Genomic DNA, 20312 nt, shown 5'->3' on the forward strand with positions numbered 1-20312 from the left:
TATCCTCGGAGGCGGCCAGTCTCCAACACAGACTTCTGTCGTGGCTTTTTCAAGAATGAGATTTTCCCATTCTTAAAAAAGCTGCAGCAGAAGTCCGGGTTGCAGACAGGCTGCCCAGGAGGACATGGGCTGCCTACAGCCTGGGCTCAGGTATTTATGATGACACCCATTTTCAACTTTTAGATCCCGCATCTCTCCCGGCAGGATTTAAGGATGCCATAATCTCCTAAGTCATTTTCTGCCATTGACTTGATTGGCTAGATGGGTCTCCTCACTGTTTCTTTAGGTTTAGAGTTCAGGGTTAGTGCTTCCACAAAATCAGTTGCTGGTGACTTTCACCTGTGAAGCCTTTCTCTCTCTCTCTCTGTTGGTGTCCTAGCTGGTGTCACAAGGGACACACAAGATTGTTTTGGGTCAAGATGAAGGTGCTTGGCAGTGATGCTTTTATACTTTAAGGTCCCTTCCATCTATTCTACCTTTTTTCTGAAGAATTGCTGTAATTCTTCCCAACCACAATGAGAGAAGAGTCTAGTGTTATTCTTCTAGTTCACTGATTCTTATATGTGGGAACTCCGGGACACTTCTGAGATGGCTGTGATGTTCAAATAAGGGATTCGGCCCTGAAACAGAAGGGATTGTCCTCTCTTGTTTACTTCACTTTCGACAGCAATAAATCTAGATCTTTGAGTGATTTTAGAAGGCAAGTCAATAAAATTCCCTTATATTCCTTTTTTAGTATGTAAAGTTTCTCCTCCTCCTCCTCCTCCTCCTCATTATTATAAACCAATCCTGATATATGGAGGAGGGGACTGCATTTGCTGACCTGGAAAGAAAAGAGGCCAGCAGTAAAGGTAGGTTGTGACATGGCTTGTTGTGGCATGGGATCAGGGTGTCCTTTAAAGCACTTGCTTTAAAGCCATTTACCAATCTCTGGATTTAGGGATGAATCAGATGGGCAGGAAGGGGTGGCCAGAAACCACTCCTAGCTCAATTGCTCTGGGGCCACATGGTGAACACATGGTGGAGTCCCAAGGGCACCTCCTGCAGCAGCACCAAATAGGAGTGGAAAAGATCCGCTCCTTTTGGGGTTAGATTTGGGCCACTTTAGGTGGCCCCACCACAGACCTGGAGCAGGTTCCAGGCACCCCAGGGGCATGTATCATGTAAACACCATGCCCCCAGAGCACCCAGAAACCAATCCCATCTGCCCATCTGTTTCAGGCCTTGATCTTTCTTTAGTGTCTTTCAGCCCATTCCCCCACCCTATTATGCAATGAAAGATTTAGCAGGCTGCTTTGGGGTAATGTAGAAATTATTATTTCTCTTTCCTGGGGTTATTTGCAGTGTTTATCATGCACATGTTAGCAAAGGGTTGAGCATATAAATAGGTGTTCACTTAACAGGTTTTGTAGAGAACAAGAGCTAGGTCCTGGTAAACATTGTTAGGCACCATTTGGTCAGGGGCAGAGAGAGACCATCCAGGTCATGGGGCTGGGGTGGGGAAGGCGGCTGGCCTTTGGGGTAGCCTGAGGTTCACCATCAGTTTAAGTCCCAGGATTTGGGAGACAGGGTTCCTTGGCTGGTTCTTCCTTCAAATTAGGTGTTACCAATTATGCTCAATAGATATTAATATTAGTCTTTGATGCATAAGATAGGAAAGCTGTCGCTTTCCAGAGTGGTCTAATAGTTGAGAGTTCATAATGGACAACTAGGGCTTATGGTGGCCTGGACTCTGTTAAAAAAAGCCAAGACTTGGGTGAAGGTGAATTCCAAAAATGTAGTTATGTTCATAGAGCCTGCTGCTGCTTTGTGTATCAGTGGGACAGTTTACTCTTGGCTGTTTTATAGTCTGGCTTATTTTTTATTTCTTTTTGTTGCCACTTGTTGCTTTCAGATTTGACATTTATCATTTTTAATTATTGCCAACTGATACTTCTGAATGACAGAGCAAGATACAATATTGCTGACCTATTAATGGAAATCAAGAGACCAGTCAACAGACATTGGTTGAAAGGGACCACTCTATTTAACTGATTTGGACTAGCAATGAGATAGAATATTCCACTACATGACAGGTTCTAGATATAATGAACAGGTTGTGTGGAACATACAGCTCTTTCACCCAAAAGAGAGGAATACTGGGGGGGTGGGAATTGGAACTCATGGACTGCTTACCTAGCAGCTACCATCTCATGTAGTTTCCTCACTTGAGTTAAAGTTAGGGTCAGAGTTGAACTGAACTGTTGAGTTATGCTTAGATCAGTATCAGACTGAGGTACCATATTACTGATTTGTCATAAGTTAGAACTGACCTTTCAGGCTTTGGGTTGCAAAGTCCATCATGAGCTTAGTAATCATGAGATCAAGGTCAAAGATCAGGAAAAATGTTGCATCAAGGTCAGGAAGCACACATGCAGAAATTAGAGCTGGTGCTGAGGTAAATTTCAATTTATGGTCCAGTTGGTTTATCTGGAATAGAGGAGGGAGGGTGACATGTTTCACCTCACTTTTGAAAAACATATTGGCCCAAACTTTTCCTTTTGGATACTGGATCAGCACCACATTTTTCTGATCAGTTACAATCATATGTCAGATTGTATGCTGAGCTGGGTGTACATGACCAGTCTTCGATGGAAGAGTGAGTACAGACTGATACATATCATAACCACCAAACACCAATTACTTGTGAGAACAGAACCTTGTGTTCTGGCTGATAAAGAAATTTCCAGAACTTGAGGAAGGCTTCTTGTTGGAGTTTAATGCACAGCTAAATAATCCAGTTTACCTAGCCCCATTTGAATTCTCTTCTGGGATGCAGCCAGACATTATCGTATTCATTTTGTCACTGATGCTGCCTTCCACCTAAAATCCAGCTAGAATCTGAGCTCAGCTGGCCGATTTGCAAAGCCAGGAAGCTCCTGACTTTGCAAATCGGCCAGCTGAGTGTGGCTGGGAGCTGGGGTTTAGGCGTGTTTTAGGTGGGAGGTGGTATCAGTGGCAAAATGCATATGATAATATCTGGCTGCATCTAGGAAGAGGATTCAAACTGGGCAAAGTAAACCAGATTATTTAGCTGTGTGCTAAACTCCGTTATTAACAGAGCACATAGTTTAGCTGGTGTAAGGTGTTGTTCTCAACCCTGTCTTGGCTGTTGGTCTTATTTCATCTGATCTGGTGTCTCAATAAATCCCACGTATTCTACTCTGTGTTATTTTCCCCCTGTGCCCTTCCTGCCAGGTTCCTGCTTTTTGCATCCCTGTCTTATATACCATTCATGGATCTCTAAACTGGTAGATGTATTTGTCTGCACATGCAAATCCCTTTTTAATGAACATGAGCTTAACTTGATCTTCCACAGATATCTGTACCTTATGTCCAGAAAACTGATTTCACATGGATAGATCAGCCAAAATAATCCCATGGGGTGACCAGTAGGTATATCACTTTAATTGCTTTCATTGGTAAATCATTCTGCTAAAGCTTCAGTTCCAAGTTCAGTCTTGAATATGATGGGGTGAGATTTGGAAGAGCAAGCAAAGTCACACAGGCAGTCTCAATCCTTGTATAAGCTTAGATGAAAATGAATCTTAAATTGAATTTTTCTTCTGGTTTATATCCAACCTAGCACTGCTTTGCATTTCAAAGGCAAACTTCTGCTGCATAAATTGAGCACCATGTACTTTCTGGTAGCTCCTGTTCAGGATCTGATTTCTTAACACAAGCTTATTGTTGGCAGCTTGGGACAGAAGAAAATGGTTTCCCCAAACTTTCCATCCTAAAGTGGAGGTGGGGATTGTTTGGCAATCCAGTTGTGACTGGACTATAATTCCTGAAGTTCCTCATTATTAGCTATGCTGCCTATTGCTACTGGGAGTTGCAGTTTAATAACATATGGAGGGCCAGGCAACTTCAGATTACAGCTGAAGGCAAGATGTGAGTCTATACTGTTTTCATGCCAACATACAGACTTAGCTGCATTCTGAACAGTCAAAGATCTCACTCATACTTAAGTTTATCCTTGTGGTACCTGACTAGCACTTTCAGGTATATTCTAATTGGTAAGTGAGTGTCTAAGTACATCTCCACTTGGTATTCTACCCCATCCTAGCTATGCTCAATACCAGTTGTGTCAATAGGGTTGGTGTCACCCGGTCCAGTAACTCATAGTGTCACCCCCCCCCCCCATTGACCTTCTCCTATGCCACACCATACAGAATCCTTAGTTTAAAAAAATTGTACTAATGTTACTCATAAATCGTAATTCCCATATAATCACTGAATGTAATGGTAACAGTTGTGACATAAACAACTGGCAAAGTTAAAATGATCTTTAAATTACAATGTCATACACACACCCTACATGTATTTACATATACATAGTTTCATGTGCTTAAAGTGAAAATTGGGTAAAATGTGATGTTTTTAAAGAATTTAAAATAATTAATTTTTAAAAAATATATATTTTTTGAGATTTGATTTTAAAAAAAAACACCTAGGGCCTCTCCTTTCTCCTCCCACTGAGCCTCACCCCACTCACACATTCCCTTCGGCACTTAATGGGACACAGGTGAATGCCAGAGCCTGTTTCTGCCAAAAAGCAGATGTTTGAGGAGCAGTGGTGACACCTCCTCTTAGGGCAGCGGTTCCCAAACTTTGTTGGGCCGCGACCCCCATTGGGGATGAAAGTCCCGCCCGCGGCCTCCCTGATTGGTTGGGAGGCTGGGAAGGGGTGGGACTTTCGGCCGCCTACAAGCCCCAGCGGGCTTTGCAGCCGGAAATCCCGCCCCTTCCCGGCCTCCCAACCAATCAGGGAGGCTGCAGAGGGAAAAGGGGTGGGACTTCCAGTTGCAAAGCCCACTGGGGCTTGCAGTCCCGTCCTGTCCTCCCTGCAGATGCCTGGCAGCCCTGAGGAGAAGAGGAGGAGGTGCCCCCTCACCACTTCCTCCCCGTGGGTGCAAGCACCCATGGGAAGGAAGGAAGAGGAGGAGGGACCCCCCCACCCCTTCTTCCTTCTGCTTGCCCGCGCCAGCATGGGCACGCGCAGGGAGGAAGGGAAAGGAGGGAGCCCCTTCCCCTTCCCCTTTTCCCCGCCGATGCCTGCTCCAGCACTGGCACCCACAGGGAGAAGGGGAGGCGGGAGGCGGGGGGATTCCCAACCTGGCGACCCGCGAGAAAGGGTCACGACCCCCAGGTTGGGAACCCCTGTCTTAGGGTGTCACCTGCTGAGGTCTGCATCCCCTCACACACACTCCATAGTGATGCCACTGCTCAACAGGAAATCAGAGTCCAAAGTTGTTTTCTGAACTGTCTACCCTATTCACAGGTGTGTGTCTGGGGGGGGGGGCAGGGGGAGGATTTCAGTAAATATTCTCTTTCAAGGTGTTGCTAAATAATCCCATTAGTTCATGGGGGGTAACCCTCCACCAAAAGAGTTACCTGAACATTTTAGCTGAAATTATTTTCTGAGAAACTCTGTATCTGTGGCAACTCATCTTTCTTGTTCTTGCAAATTCTCCTAATCTAATCTTGCCATCTGACTGCCAAAGAAGAACTGAGAAGCTATCCCAAATTCTCCTAAGGCTATTGAAATGTAGTTCAGCTTGAGTCAGCTTTATTTGAAGAAGTACTATGAATCTGTTAATATTCTCATGTTTTTTCAGCTCTGCCTGGAGAACTATCAAGACAGGTCATAACTTTGTGTTTATCTGTTTTCCACCTGTTAGACACCCAAGGAATTCAAGGTGACAAAGATCAGCTAAATAATAGGGGAAAGAACATACAATTAATATGACAAGATATTGGAACACAAGAAAACAATTTACTGCACAAAATGAGTTTCCAAGCTGTATAAACATGTTTTAAAAGCCATTCATACTTCTGATGTGATAAAACTGTTTTAGGTAACTATTAGAAATGGGATGGTAGTGGAGACAACAGGCAGATTAGAACCTTGGCACTAGTTAATGGGAGCAAAGCCAGGAAAAGCTGCTCCCAGGCGTGAGTATATAATATGAAGGAACAAGTTTGAAGGGGTTGATGTTTAAAGTACCCTGAGGGGTGAAGAGCTGTTGAGACTAGGTTAGGCTGCTGTGAGGGACAGTTAGAAAGGGTTTAGGTACCCAAGAAAGGGACGAAAAGTGTCCTTAATTAAATTGTTGTAATGTTCTGTGGGAGACATAATGTTTAGTGACTAGTGGAGTCACACGTAACCAGAAGGGTTATAAGATACAAAAGCTTAATAAAGGTTCTGTGAAAACTTAGGGGCTATACAGACCAGCCAAAAGGGCTGGCATCAGGGTGGAGTGTGGCCGTGGCAACCACACACCGGCTGGCCTGACTCTAACCCAATGGCAGCGTCACATCGCCCACCTGACCAGATGGCGTGTGGTGTCATGCCATTTCTGTGGTGCAGTGTTTATACATGCTACACAGACGAAACGGCAAAGAGCCGCTGCCACCGAAGCAAGAGCAAGAGCAGCTTTTTGCCATTTTAAAAAGGAGTGGGATTTTGCTGGCCCTGTTTGGGCCACCAAATTGCCAGATCAGGGTTGCAGCATGTGGCTGCTGCAGCCTTGATCTGGCACTGAAAGGGTTAGCAGGATGCTGCACCTTTGGGGCTGTCTGTACAACCCCTTAGACCAGGGGTCGGCAAACCCCGGGCTGTGGGCCAGATCTGGCCCGGCGAGGTGGCACACCTGTCACCCCCTCTCCCAATCCCCCCCACTTCTAGCTGTCTCTCAGACAGCTGGAGGTCAGGAAAGGGAGCAGAGAAAGCCCCACCCCCGGAGGGTGGAATCTCCGCCCCGGCATGTGGCCCCGCCCCCGGAGGGTGGAAGCTCCCCCCGCCCGACTTCAGCCCCCAAGTTGTTTGAGGGACAGCAACCCGGCTCCCGGCCCAAAAAGGTTGCCTACCCGTGCCTTAGACTGTAAGGAAACATATATAAAGCTATAGAGAAACAATTACAAAGACAACCTAAAAACAGTTACATTTTGTAACTAATGAAGTATTTATACACTGTATCTATTGTGGACATCATCCACTAAAAGAGAAACTGTATTCAGTCTGATTTGTAAATAAATTTATCACTTTGTTTCAACAAGCAGCTGTCTGGAGTGATTTCAGAAACACATTAAAAATGCTACCAACATTGAGAAAAGTCTTTTTGGTTTGAGACTGATTAGATAGTGGGTGTGTGGCTGTCCAAGAATAGTTGGGACCAAGCTGGGGGAAAAACTGAAACCCAGAGTGCTGGCATCTAAATAGAGTTACAGTACAGGAGTCAATTAAGAGAGTCCCAGGTTCGAGTCTCACAGTAAAGAACTGGTGGAATTGTGGACATCACATCATCATAACTGGTGGCAGCAGTGGGATCAAGACCAATTGTGCTGCCATCCAAGAAAAGAAGTTGGGTGGGTGAGTCTCACCGGCACAGTGGAACTATTGTGTAAGACACATTGCTCATATTGCAACCGCTAAGCAGAGAGGGAGTTTCCACAGCATCCAGTATCACCCTAAGAACAATTTCCACAGGGTTATCCATATTAATCTGTTGCAACACAGGGTTAGCAATATTAATCTGTTGCAACACAATCAGTCTTATGACACTGCAAAGACCAAGGCCCAAATTCTATTGGTTAGTCCTAACTGAAGCAGACTCACTGAATCAATTGCTGTCTGGTAAGTCAATGTATAGCTAAACTCCATTGAGTTAATGGATTTAATCTAGTTGGGAGCAACAGTGTTTACATGGCATGAGATGTGTTTTTTTAGCGGGGGGGGGGGGCGGCTCTGAATAGAGTCCAGTTCAACTCATGCATTGACTTCCCTTATTGCCCAGCAAGAGACTGTGCTCCTAAGGTCTCCCTATCAAACCCTTAGAATTGGAGATACTATCTTTGTGCTTCCAGAGCCCATGCTCCTCTGAATACTCCATGGAGTGGAGAAAAGAATGTGGTCATTGTAAGTGTCTTTGGTTCTATTAATATAGATCAGGATGCCTTTCTACATTACCCCTATTTAATAAAGAATTGATCCATTTTAAGTTTTGCAAATGTTTCAATGGGTCCGAGATCTTGATAGACTGTAACTTTCACAGCCATCACAGTCAACATTCAAGGATGATGAGAAATATACTGTAATTACATTCTGTAAACATAAAGCTTAAAATAGCTAATCTTGGTCAGCATTGTGTTTACCAGGAGTGAACAAATTTGGAGGAGGGGTCCACAAACCAATTCTCCAATTGCTAATTTTATCAAAGGCAGCACACCCATTCTCCAGGTCCAGAAGTGGCTGAAAGTCACTTAAATAGGGTAAATAATAATAATAATAATAATAATAATAATGTTTTATTTATAGACCGCTATTCCGCAATGATCATAGCGGTGTACAGTAAAAATTGTAATACAATACAAAATACAAGGTGACGGTTAAAGGGGGAGAAGTCTCGTCCTTCAGGCAGTCCCTGATGTTGCTGGGTCTGCCTGATCGCTCCCTCTGAGGCCAAGATGACAGTTGAGGAGGAGGGGCCTCTTCCTTCAGGCAGTCCCCGATGTTGCTGGGTCTGCCTGATCGCTCCCTCTGAGGTCAAGATGACAGTTGAGGAGGGAGGGGCTTCTTCCTTCAGGCAGTCCCCGATGTTGCTGGGTCTGCCTGATCGCTCCCTCTGAGGCCAAGATGACAGTTGAGGAGGGAGGGGCATCTTCCTTCAGGCAGTCCCCAGTGTTGCTGGGTCTGCCTGATCGCTCCCTCTGAGGCCAAGATGACAGTTGAGGAGGGAGGGGCATCTTCCCTCAGGCAGTCCCCAATGTTGCTGGGTCTGCCTGATCGCTCCCTCTGAGGTCAAGATGACAGTTGAGGAGGGAGGGGCCTCTTCCTTCAGGCAGTCCCCGATGTTGCTGGGTCTGCCTGATCGCTCCTCTCACATAGGAGAAGGAGAATTACACTTTCTGGTGTGCAACCTTTGAATAAATTGCAAGCAATTTCTGTTTTCTTCAGATGCTTTAAATAAAAGTGAGAGTTATATGATATAGAAGAATGAGTGTTCAAAAGTGGACTGATAATGCCAGATCCACCCTCTAGCTTCAGGCCGTGAAGCAGTAGAGTGACAAGTCCTGAAATCCAGAACTTTCTCTCTAATGTTCTTGTATCTGGTGGTATTCCTGCTATCGTCACCAACAAACCGGATAGATCTCCTAAACTGAATTTTCTGTCCACTGGCTGTTTCAGTTTTCTGGTCAAAACTGCAGACTTGTGGTTCCTGAAGCATTTGCATAAGTCAGTTGCTGATTTTGTCTACATACTGTGTATGGCATCTTAAACATCTGCATTCAACAACATAAATTAGATTTCAGGACTTACAGGTGATGTAGAAATGCAGCATTCCTAAAATGACTGTTTTCCTGACATGCACAGAAAGATCTGGCAAACTTGATCCAAACTTGCTGACTTCTAAGTTAGGGAATGCTCTCCCAAGCAATTTCTTTAGATCTGGAAGCTGGCAGAAAGATATAAAGCTGACTTTCAGGGTTGGCTAATAGTGCATAGTTTTTCTTCATGGTTCTCAAAATTGTCTGCCCTATTCACAGGTGCTGACAGAAAGCAACCATAAATGGTATATGTTGTGTGCTGTTGCTTTCATAAATATATTCACTGTTTCATATACAGGTATGGTCTTCATTTTGGCCATGGCCTCTACTTTTCAGTGGATTTCTACTCGTTTGACAGATCAAGCTTGAATCTATTGCTCTGTGTCCTTATCTCTGGACAGCAGGAAACAAGCCTTGCTTCACCCTCAATCTGACATCTTTTCGAATATTTAAACATGGCTACCATGTCATCTCTTAACCTCCTCTTCTGCAGACTGAACATATCCAGATCCCTAAGCCACTCCTCACACAATGGAAAACTAGGGCCCATTCTGGACGGGCATAAAGTACGCGCTCCATGCGTACTAGGGTTAGGAAGGGGCGTCACTTCCTGACGCCATTAACCCTAGTACGCTTGGAGTGTGCACAAAATGGCAGCGCCTGTTCCACACGGGGCCCAGCATGTTGACGTCACGGACGCATAGCATCCAGACGTCGTGCGGCGGAAGTGACACCATGAGTGCATGACTAGCACCTCTCGGCGCCACTTCCGGGGTGCAAAAAGAAGCGCCATTTTGGCGCTTCTTTTCGTCTGCGCCCGGGAATCACGCAGTTTGGCCGCTGCGGTTCCCAGACGCAGTAAGTGGCGCCGTCGGCAGACTGCCACTTTTAGGTGGTCTGTAACGCGCCTAAGTGAGCATCTTCCCAGCTCACACAAACAGCCTTATTCCAATAGATCCAACAGCCTTAATCCAACAAACTCTTCCCCAAAGACTCTTTAGGACTGCAAGGTTTAACCCAACAGACATAAGCTCACTTTATGATGCCTCTTCTACAATATCCACACAAAAGCCTGTTGACCTTCCTGTTAGTGGAGCTCCTGCTCAACTATTACTAGTATTACTGTGTATGCCACTGGCCCTGAGAGACCGAGCTCCAAAGCCTGAGGCAACAGTGATATAGACCTAGTGGCTGCTACCTCCACTTTCAAACAGTCAGTGACTCAGAAGAAGCCCCTGTCAGAATACAGGAGAATATAACTGACAATTTCGGAAACATGTTCACAGCCCTCAGTGAAAGATGACAGCAGATGGATGTCTTCCAGGAATGAAGGAATGCAGCAACCGTTGGGAACTCTCCAGCACCACTGTAGGCTTCTGCTGATTAACGACCAGACAAGCCAGGCTCCCGAAAGTGCTTATCTTTATTTACAGAGTGCAAACCAAACAACCAACGCTACTATACAGAACTACACAACCAACTCCTATCTCTCAACCCACACCACTCATCGGAAGTCCCTGAGTTTATATACACACAATGCCATGTGGTCCCACAAACTCACTCCCTTCCTGTGTCACATTGAAACTTGTCCCTTTGTTTAAACAGACACATGTACATTTCCAGGCTTGCTGCACGTAGGCAGTAGAGTGGCCTTGTACCTATGAGCAACAGCTGTAGCTCATTAGCTTTCATCCTCCAAAGGCTGACTGCTCATGGTCACACACATCTAAACATTTCAGTTTGACTTTTAACCCTTGACAGCCCCATCCTATTAAACCATGTGCTAAGGGAGAGCACATGGCCAAAAAATGTAAAAAAGCCACCCCCAGCCTTAAAAAAAAATTCTAAAAGTCAAAGATGACCCTCAAAACATAGCTTACCTACTTTCCTCTCCTAAGAGACTATTTGGTACTCAACAATAACATTTGGTACTCTACACTCTCCTATGTTATTAATCATTTTGTGGATCTTATTTTTTGCATTTCTGTTATGGTCTGTGGCTGATGTGAAAGTAAAATTGAAGAGATTTGCCCTAATTTAAACTTGTCCTTTGCTGAAGCAGAGCAAAGACAGAATTACTAGAGCTCCAAGTTATAGCAAACTTGGACCTGGGGCTATGAAATGAATAGCCACAAAAAGTCATTAGTTAAGCAGGGGATTTGGTGCGATGACCCTGTTCTTTCTCATTTGCCACCACACTGCTCTATGCTTATTATTTCAAAAGACCTGTTACAGGCAGCAAATAGGCAGTAGCAATTAGCATTGATGTAATATCAGCTGATTCTTGGATATGCTGTCACAATCACCCTTGTTTACTGCAGGTAGAACTTTTAAGCAAATAAATGATAAAATATAATTGTTTTTAAAAATGAAGGAAGCAAAATACTTCTAAGAGATCAGCACTTTAGCTCCATTGAAGCTAGAACTATTTATGTCATTATAGCAATAAATAAATAAATAAATAAATAAATAAATAAATAAATACTTTCTCCATGAATCTCTGACTTGGCTTTAACTGCACATATAAAAAGGTATAAAAATGAAAACACCATTGCAATAAATCAAACTATGCAAGAGGTGAAACCAAAATAACTCTAATATTTTAAAATTATACTTTGCCCAAGGGGAAAAAAAAGCAACTAGAAAATGTTCTACTCATCTAGGCTTATACTACAAGCCTCAAGGGTGGCACACAGTAACTTATTATCCAGAGTACTTTTGTCAGATTTAGTGGCAGAGATAAAACAAGGAGTTTTTAAAATAAAATGTAGAGGTAGAAATTATTTGTTCTTTAGTAGAGCTTGGAATGTTATTTTCTAAGCTAAAGGGAAAGAGAGATAAAAGAAAACTCAGTACTCATTAATAGTTACTTTTCAAAATGTCTTGCTAACATTACAAATTGCTTAGTATTTTAAAAGCATCTCGCCACATATTTGTCAGTGGTACATTACTTTTAGTTATTTTTCATTACTTTCATTAAAATAAAACTTTTAAAATGCCCACAAAATTCCAACAAAAGTATCAAAAGTAACTTTTGAAGGTAATAAGTAGAGATTACATGTTATGTTTTTTTCTTTTAAAAAAAATCTTACTGGCCAAAACATTATTTGGTAGTGCCATTACTTGTAATCATTACTTCTAAACCCTGATCTACAGCACTTAAAGATTCATGAGATAAAACTACAGAAAGTATTTGCAATGAAACTGCAGTATTTGTTTCTAGGGAAATACAGTTCAGTGTTGACCATCTTCAGCTAGCATATCCATTGCTCCTTGAAATGAGGGCTACATGAGGGTTCCTGTGACTCCTCCCAATGCCCTCGACTGCTCTTTTCATGGCATTAAAAAAAAAGGTGAATTGTTATTCCTATAAGTCCCAAAGAGCATCAATTCTCCTTTTAGATAGGTTGCAGGGTGCCATCACACTGCTTCATATAACAAAATACCCATTTTAAAAAACCCAAAGTGAAGCATTTTTAAATTATATTTGGCAGTCTTTGTGGCCCCGGGATGGTCCCAGAATCTGAAAATTAGATCCTAGACCTGTCACAATTGCCCACCCCAGTCTATAGATACACCTCCATTGCTGTTTCTTTCCCTGTTACAGTACCCAACACGTTTACTTTACCAATAAGGAGAGTTTGTTGCATAATATGGTGGACAAATAGAGCAGAAGATCCTGATTATAATAGAAAACCTGCAGTCCCATCACATTACTTGCAAAATTAGCCAAGCGAAATTCTGTCCCTAAAGGATGTAAAGCTTGCAACCAAGCTGCTCTTCCAGGTTCAAATGCCAAAATACCAGATGTGTTCACTGGAATATGGTTTGCCTTGCCATGTCAATATTTTCTTCTCTTCTTTCTAGAAAGAAAAAGAAAACAAATATTTTTCTTCTGTTAACATGAATATTTTTACAATACAATATTTTATTTTAATGGCTGCTTTCATGTCATTTGCATTATCTTTTTCATGATGATGTGCATAATTGATCCTGAGAGCCACAAATCAAGCTCTTTATCCCTCACACATGGATTTCTTTGTAAAGGAAATATAAAAAATTGGGCAGGCATAACAATATTAATATAAACAAATGTAGGGAAAGGAAAGAGAGAAGAAGGAAGAAGCAGTTCAGTGATAAAATATAATTGAAGAGGTTTTAAGTTGAGAACCATTGGTTTAGGACAGTCTTCTGCAACCCAGCAGTAGTTGGACTGTCACCATCCTCAGGCATGAATTGTATTGTGAGCTTAGTAGTTTAAAGAAAGACAATTTTAAAATAAGAGGAAGAGTACTTTTGAAGAAGTCAGTAACAAAGTATACCTCTAGAGATCATTGGTGACATCCTCGGTGTCTTTTTCTGTAAATTCCCAGTTAAAACATTTCAATTATTAGTAATTGTGGCAATGAATTAACTTCTCAATTTGTAATGTTTAACATCATCACATAATTTTTCATCCTAATGTGCAAACTTCTCTTCCTGCCACACCTTTTCCCTGAAGGTGGTATCTGGTGTCATGCCTTGGTCTCACTTATTCTGGTTGTGCTGAGGTTTTTAGGCACTAAGAATCTGTGTACCTTTTATACATAACCACCCTGTCATTTTCATTTTTATTGCTCAGTCATTATACTGTTCAGGAGTGTATGTATAGCAGGGATGAAAGCTTCCACAGTTTCCCCAAGCTGTTAACATCTCCTACTATAACTTCCTCTTTCATATATGACATTTTGCTTTCCTATAAAAAAGATATCAATAGCTTCTTTCACTTTCTTATATTCTTTTTGGTCTTCTGCAGTGAGAGCTAGATTAGAGAGAAAATCACCCGTAGTGCAAAAGTAAGATCCTGCATGCATTAACTAAGAGCCCTCCTAGTTTCCTCAGATTTCCAAATGCAGCAGAGCCAGTGCTTGAAGTTTGTGCTATATAATTCATAGCTTTGCAAATTTGGGCTTTAAATTCTCACCTAGCTCTCTAATTATTCCATGGTCTCTCACCAGTTGTCTTCTTTCACTGAGAGCCTGTTGTCTTCCAGCCTGCCGCCACCACCTCCTCCTCTGCCTCCTCATTTTTCCTTCATTACTCCTGAAAACTGGTGGGTTTCCTCCTCTGACTAAATCCTGAGTCACAAAAACATCCAATTCTGACATTAGAGGCCAAATCCATTTAAAAAAAACTAATTTGAGAAACAGATAACAATGTCATCTTGGTATTTTCTATAGAAGTCTGCGAGAGAGGAAGAATCCCAGTGCTCTTTTCCACAATTAAACTCCAAAAGCTAGGGTCCTACTGTGCAGTTATCCTCCATTACTGTTTTCCCCCCCAGCTTTCTTCCCCAAGAATATGGATTGCCTCAGGACAGGTTTTGTTTAGCTCTGATAGCAGAAATGAGATGCATGCTTTGAGGGTTGCCAGAGACATGTGATCTCTAGCTTAATGATATCCAGGGGATTCTCTTTGGCTTCCAAGGAAGCAAGCTTCCTTGTTCCAGATCTATAATTTAAGGAACAAAGGAAATCATATCTTGAATTCTAACCTCGTTTCACCAGCATTTCCTGAACATCTGATGACTCTGTTGCTTTCAAAAGATGTGTTGTACATAAAAGCTTCAGTATCCAGATCAAAAGACAGGTGAGACTAATGTTCATGACTGTGTGCTAGTGAGTCATGAGTCTAGTATGAACCATAACAATCTCAATCATCATCCTATGTGTTAACGGTAAGAATCACACCAAAAGAAAAAAATTCCTTACATGGTGGATAGCTACACTTCATTTCCTGTATCTGATGAACTGGGTCATAATCCACAAAGCATGTACCTTAATATATCTACAGGGTTTGACATTAATTTATCACAATAACAGCAGCTACCAGTAACCACAGATCTCCTGAAATAATAGGGGCAGTATTTTGTGTTTTAAAGAAACAAAAATACAGTGACATTAGTGGAGTTTGGCAAGTGGATAAAATTTTTACGTTATTCATTTGGGGGACTAAGGGGGATATTGCCTTTCACTTTATATACCAAATGGCTAGATAGTGGTTCCTCCCCCCACCCCATTTTCAAAGTTTTAAATAAAGGTCCTAAACCATAGAAAAGCAAAGAGCTTCATTACTTCCTCAGGTTGAGATCCTATTCACTCATTGCAAAACTGGTACACTGTACAACCAATTGCACAGTATAAAGTTATGTATTGTTGCTTTCTCATTGCACAAAACCCATTCCCTGTATACCACTAAGTACTTTAATTAAAGGCAAAGGTATTCCCCCATTGACAAGGTTGTCAAGTTGTGTGTGACCATAGATGGCGGTGCTCATCTCCGTTGCTAAGCCAAAGAGCCAGCATGTCAGAGACTACTCTGTGATCATATGGCCAGCATGATTGCAGAGAACGCTGTTTACATTCCCACTGGAGTGGTACCTGTATGTCTATTTGCATTTGCATGCTTTCAAACTGCTAGGTTGGCAGAAGCTGGGACTAGTGATGGGAGCTCACCCCATCATGCGGCACCCAGGTCCCGAACTGCCAACCTGCCAATCTTGCAATCAACAGAGTCAGCGTCTTAACCACTTGAGCCACCACATTCCATTCTCTCCTCTACTCACCCAAACAGCTGTATCCAATGCTACCTCTCTCACAATTGGATCCAGAATAATTATCAAACCTAAATAGCACTCCTAGGTTTGAACAACACAGTGAAACTCACCCCCTTTAGGTAACAATCACAATACCTACACAACCTTGAACAAGAGAGGACTCAGAGCATAACCTCCAAAAAGGTTGTGATTAAATCACTTGTTTAGTCATACTTACTCATGTAAGTCACCAACAGGATTTTGGGATTTGACTCCACTGCTTCCTTCTTTGTCTTTTCCATGCATGAAATCACCAAGCAGTTCACATAAAAAGATAGCTAATATGTTGTAAAACAATATAAGACAATTTTAATAACTGTGATCTAAATCTAGTTGCTAATTCCAACTAAGGTAGACCCACAGAATCTGTGACTGAAGGGTGAGCCAAGACTTGTGTAGCTCTCACTGACTTAATAGGTCAGTTCAAGTTGGAATTAGCCATTGCAACCAACATAAGACAATGTTTAGATAAGCCTATTTTTAGCAGGCACTTGAAGGTGGACACTGCTTCTGCCTCTCCAATTTCCCTCATGGGCACCAAGAAAACGCACTTTTGTGAGGCTGGCAGATGGACAGCCAATGAGGCCTTCATTGATGATTTCAGTGGCCAAATAGGCTTGTATAGAAAAGATGGTCTGCTAAATATTCTAGTACTGAGGTCCTTAAGGCTTTGTTATATTAGCTAAAAAACATGGAGTTTTCTTAGTAGCAATAAACAGACAGTGCAATTATTTCAACACAAGGATATGTTACTAACATACAAAGATTGTATATTTTGTACACATATTTCCCCTATTATCTTTCCCCCTTTTTTACATTCTACAATTTGACCAGATATGTTTATTTTAATTCAAGAGAGAAACTATATCATTTATTTATTGTTTATTCATTCATTCATTCCACTGATATCTCATCTTTTTTCGAAGGACCTTAAGGCAGTATAGAAAGCCTTCTCCCTATTTTTATCCTCACAGCAACCATGTGTGAAAGCTTGTTGAGGCAGATTAGGCTGGAAAAATAATAATTGATTCAAGGCCATTCAGTGAGCTTGATGGTTATAAGGATTTGAACCCAGGACACCCAACCCATAGGCTGATACTCTAATTACTACACCATATGACACTTCAGTACATGTTCAGTGCTTCTTACAGGAACTAGCCATTACAATTCTTAACAAAACTCTAGCAAAAAAAAATAAATCCAAATTGGGCAGAATTCAATTATATCCAATTGCATTTTGCCTTGAATGGTGGATATACCAAGCAATAAATAAATTATGGCATCTGTCAAAGTCAGGAAAAGGGCGAAATCATTTATTGGTTATATCTATGAGTGCACAGTCAGTTGAAGAATGTACCTGTATTTGTAATATGTTTAGCAAAGGTTAATCAGATACAGTTAAAAACTTCTGAGATAAAGTTTTCCTCTGGTAAGAAAAGTAATTATGATTTGGTAGCAGCTCTGCAGAAAGAATGGCAGGAACTTCTAAACACCACATAGAGAGGAAAGAAGAACAGTAAATGTAGGATTAGAAAGGAAGAGATATTATATGAAAGTTTGGATGAGAAAATCTGTGGGATGGATTTATGACAGTGAAAAGCTTCAAAAACCCAAATGGGTAAATAATGATGAACAGCTACTATTCAGATTACACTGCATATTTTATTTAGATTTAGGGACATGGACAAAAAACCCTACTGCACTCCAACAGGATGCAACTAGGTTGTGGGATGCAGGTGGGAATTATTGCACATAATTTGCCACCAATTCTGCCGGGCGAGTGAACCCCTGCTGCATCTTGGTCCCAGGCAAGCTTTGAAGGCTGCTTTTCAAAGTTGGAAAGCTCCCAGCTTTGAAAAGCAGCCTCTGAAGCACACCTGGGACCCAGGATGCAGCCAGGATGCACTTGCCTGGCAGAATCGGCAGCAAATTATGTGCGATAATTCCCACCTGCATTCTGCAACTGGGCTGCATCCTGTTGGGATGCAGTCAGCTTTTTTCCCATGAAATAAACTCCTTATACTGAGCCTGACCATTGGTCTATCTAGCCCAGTAGTGTCAGCACTGGCTGACAGCAGCTTTCTAAGCTTTCAACCTGTTTTTCCAGCCCATATTGGAGATATCACAAGTGGAAGTTCAGGTTGTCATCTTCTAAAGCATGTGTTGTGTCACTGAACTATATTCCTACTGATAAACCTCCCTCCCTCCCTCCTGAGCCAAAGGCTCAGCATTCAATGTATTTTTATTCCTTACAAATCTGGGGTTGTTTTAACATTAAATCATTGTTTTTATGAAGACCTACTTCATAATTTATAGCAGCAACACTATAATATATAGATAGATTCTCTTTTATAGGTCTCCATCATCACCTTGTCAAATTCCAGTGTTAGGTGACTAATCAATTTCTCTTTTGAATTCAAAGGCCTGAACAGACAGGCCAAAAGGAGTGGCTTCCAGTCACTTTGGGAGCATTGCATACAGATGACGCATGCCCCTGATATGGCCAGAAGCTGCTCTGAGGCCACCTAAAGTTGCCTGAAGCTGCCAGAGAAAGGAGTGGAGAAAAACCACTCGTTGCCAGCAGCTCATTTGGGACCATGGCAAAGGCCCGCTTTGAGAGCAGGCCATTTGGTCGCCATGGTTCCCAGGCAATTGTGGCCTGATTGTGGGTGGAGGGCCAGGGGCCACTCCTTCATTCCTGTTTTTCCTCAAAGTGATTTCCAGTAGTTAAAGAGTATAATAATCATAGCCAGGATGTCTTAAAGATATCTCATTCCAATCTACAAAATATATGGAGAGAAAGAAAAAGAGAGAGTATATATAATAATAATAAATAATAAAAATTTTTATTTATATACTGCTATTCCAAGGATCACAGCGGTGCACAGCAAGAGATAAAAAACAGTTAAAAACATCACAAACCCCAGTCAAAAATTGCAGAATCAGAATAGCCACAATCTGACACTTCAAAGTCTGCACTCCCAATGGAAATGCCTCTCTTCATAACAAGGTGATTCCCAATCCCCATGTCAGCCTGTCAAGGGAGGAGTGGAACATGGGAAGAGTGGTCTCATTCTAGTTGAACTAATGGCTTCTTTCCAGTTAGAGTGCTTCCACATTACACAATTACAGCTCTGTGATTCTGTTTTTAAACTGCCATGGCTGCATCCTAGGAAATCCTGGAATTTGTAGTTTGTTGAGATATCCAAGCTCTTTGGCTGAGAATATAGCAATAGCAATAGCAAGTACATTTCTATACCACTTATCAGTGAACTACCACTCCTTAAGTGGTTTACAGTCTGTAAGCCAATTTCCCCAACAAGCTGGGTATTTATTTTACCAACTTACAAAAGGATGGAAGGCTGAGTGGACCTTGGAGCCCTCCTCTAGGATCAAACTTACAACATTGTGGCTGCAGTACCAGCACTTAACCATTGCACCACTAGGGCTCCTTCTTAGAATTCTAAGTATGTTTCCCTAAATTTTGAATCTCAGGATTCCACTGGATGGCAGTTAAAGGGGAATCATAGCACTATAACTGTGCAGTGTGAAATGTCACTTAAACTGTGTCATTCACATGAAGTTCCCCAAGGTGCTGCAACTACTGTCCTGCTATTTGCTATCTCCCATTCACAAATTAGAAACTCCCTCTATATCCAGTGTGACTATGAAAGCACTTGGTTGAAATCTTTTCCTCCCTCTCTCAAGATCTAAATGCATGTACTAAATTTTCTTTGATAGATGGTGCAGAATTATGACTCAATTTTTTAAAAACAATAAATAAGACCACTATTTTTCTTGTAAGAGGAAAGCTTTTTGATGGGCATCCGTGAGTTGTTTGCACATAAACCACCACTACAGGTAGTGTTTGAGGCCATATTGGGGAGATGTGGGAGGGTTTTAAAATTGGGATGTGTGGGACTAGCTTGGTCATCTCAGAAAAGGGGTTGTTGCCACCTGCAGTCCATGCACATTTTCTCACCCCTGCCTTACAAGTTGCAGAAATGAAGCAGGATTTTGGGGAATGTTCTTGGGGTAGTTTGAAATTATAAGAATTTAGGAAAATAATAGTCCAGTGTGGAGGATTACTGTGGCAACAACAGAATTGGTTTAAGAACAACAAACTCAAATTAGCACCAGAAAACATCCTTTCCCTCCAACATCTCTGCTTGACTTCCTCTTCATGAAGTAGCATTATTCCAAAGAGTAGCGATACCATCATTTATCATAATAAGCCCGAAGCTTTGCCAAAAAATGTTTAGCTGTTCTCTTGGTCATTGATTATAATTTTGGTTTTTTGCCTTCTCCT

General features: G+C 42.0%; 1 long non-coding RNA gene across 1 annotated transcript; it reads right to left on the reverse strand.

The window, feature by feature from the left end:
* Positions 1-12509: 12509 nt before the first annotated feature.
* LOC149310989 (uncharacterized) lies at positions 12510-19412 on the reverse strand. Its single transcript, XR_016281598.1, has 4 exons — positions 19352-19412; positions 16182-16281; positions 14333-14486; positions 12510-13232 (listed from the first exon to the last, which is right to left on the reverse strand). It is a non-coding gene; the product is annotated as an uncharacterized LOC149310989 (long non-coding RNA).
* Positions 19413-20312: the final 900 nt, after the last annotated feature.

The sequence above is a fragment of the Sceloporus occidentalis genome, unplaced genomic scaffold (assembly GCF_023333645.1).
Source record: "Sceloporus occidentalis isolate IW3139 unplaced genomic scaffold, rSceOcc1.0.p SCAF_6, whole genome shotgun sequence".
Taxonomy (NCBI): Eukaryota; Metazoa; Chordata; class Lepidosauria; order Squamata; family Phrynosomatidae; genus Sceloporus; species Sceloporus occidentalis.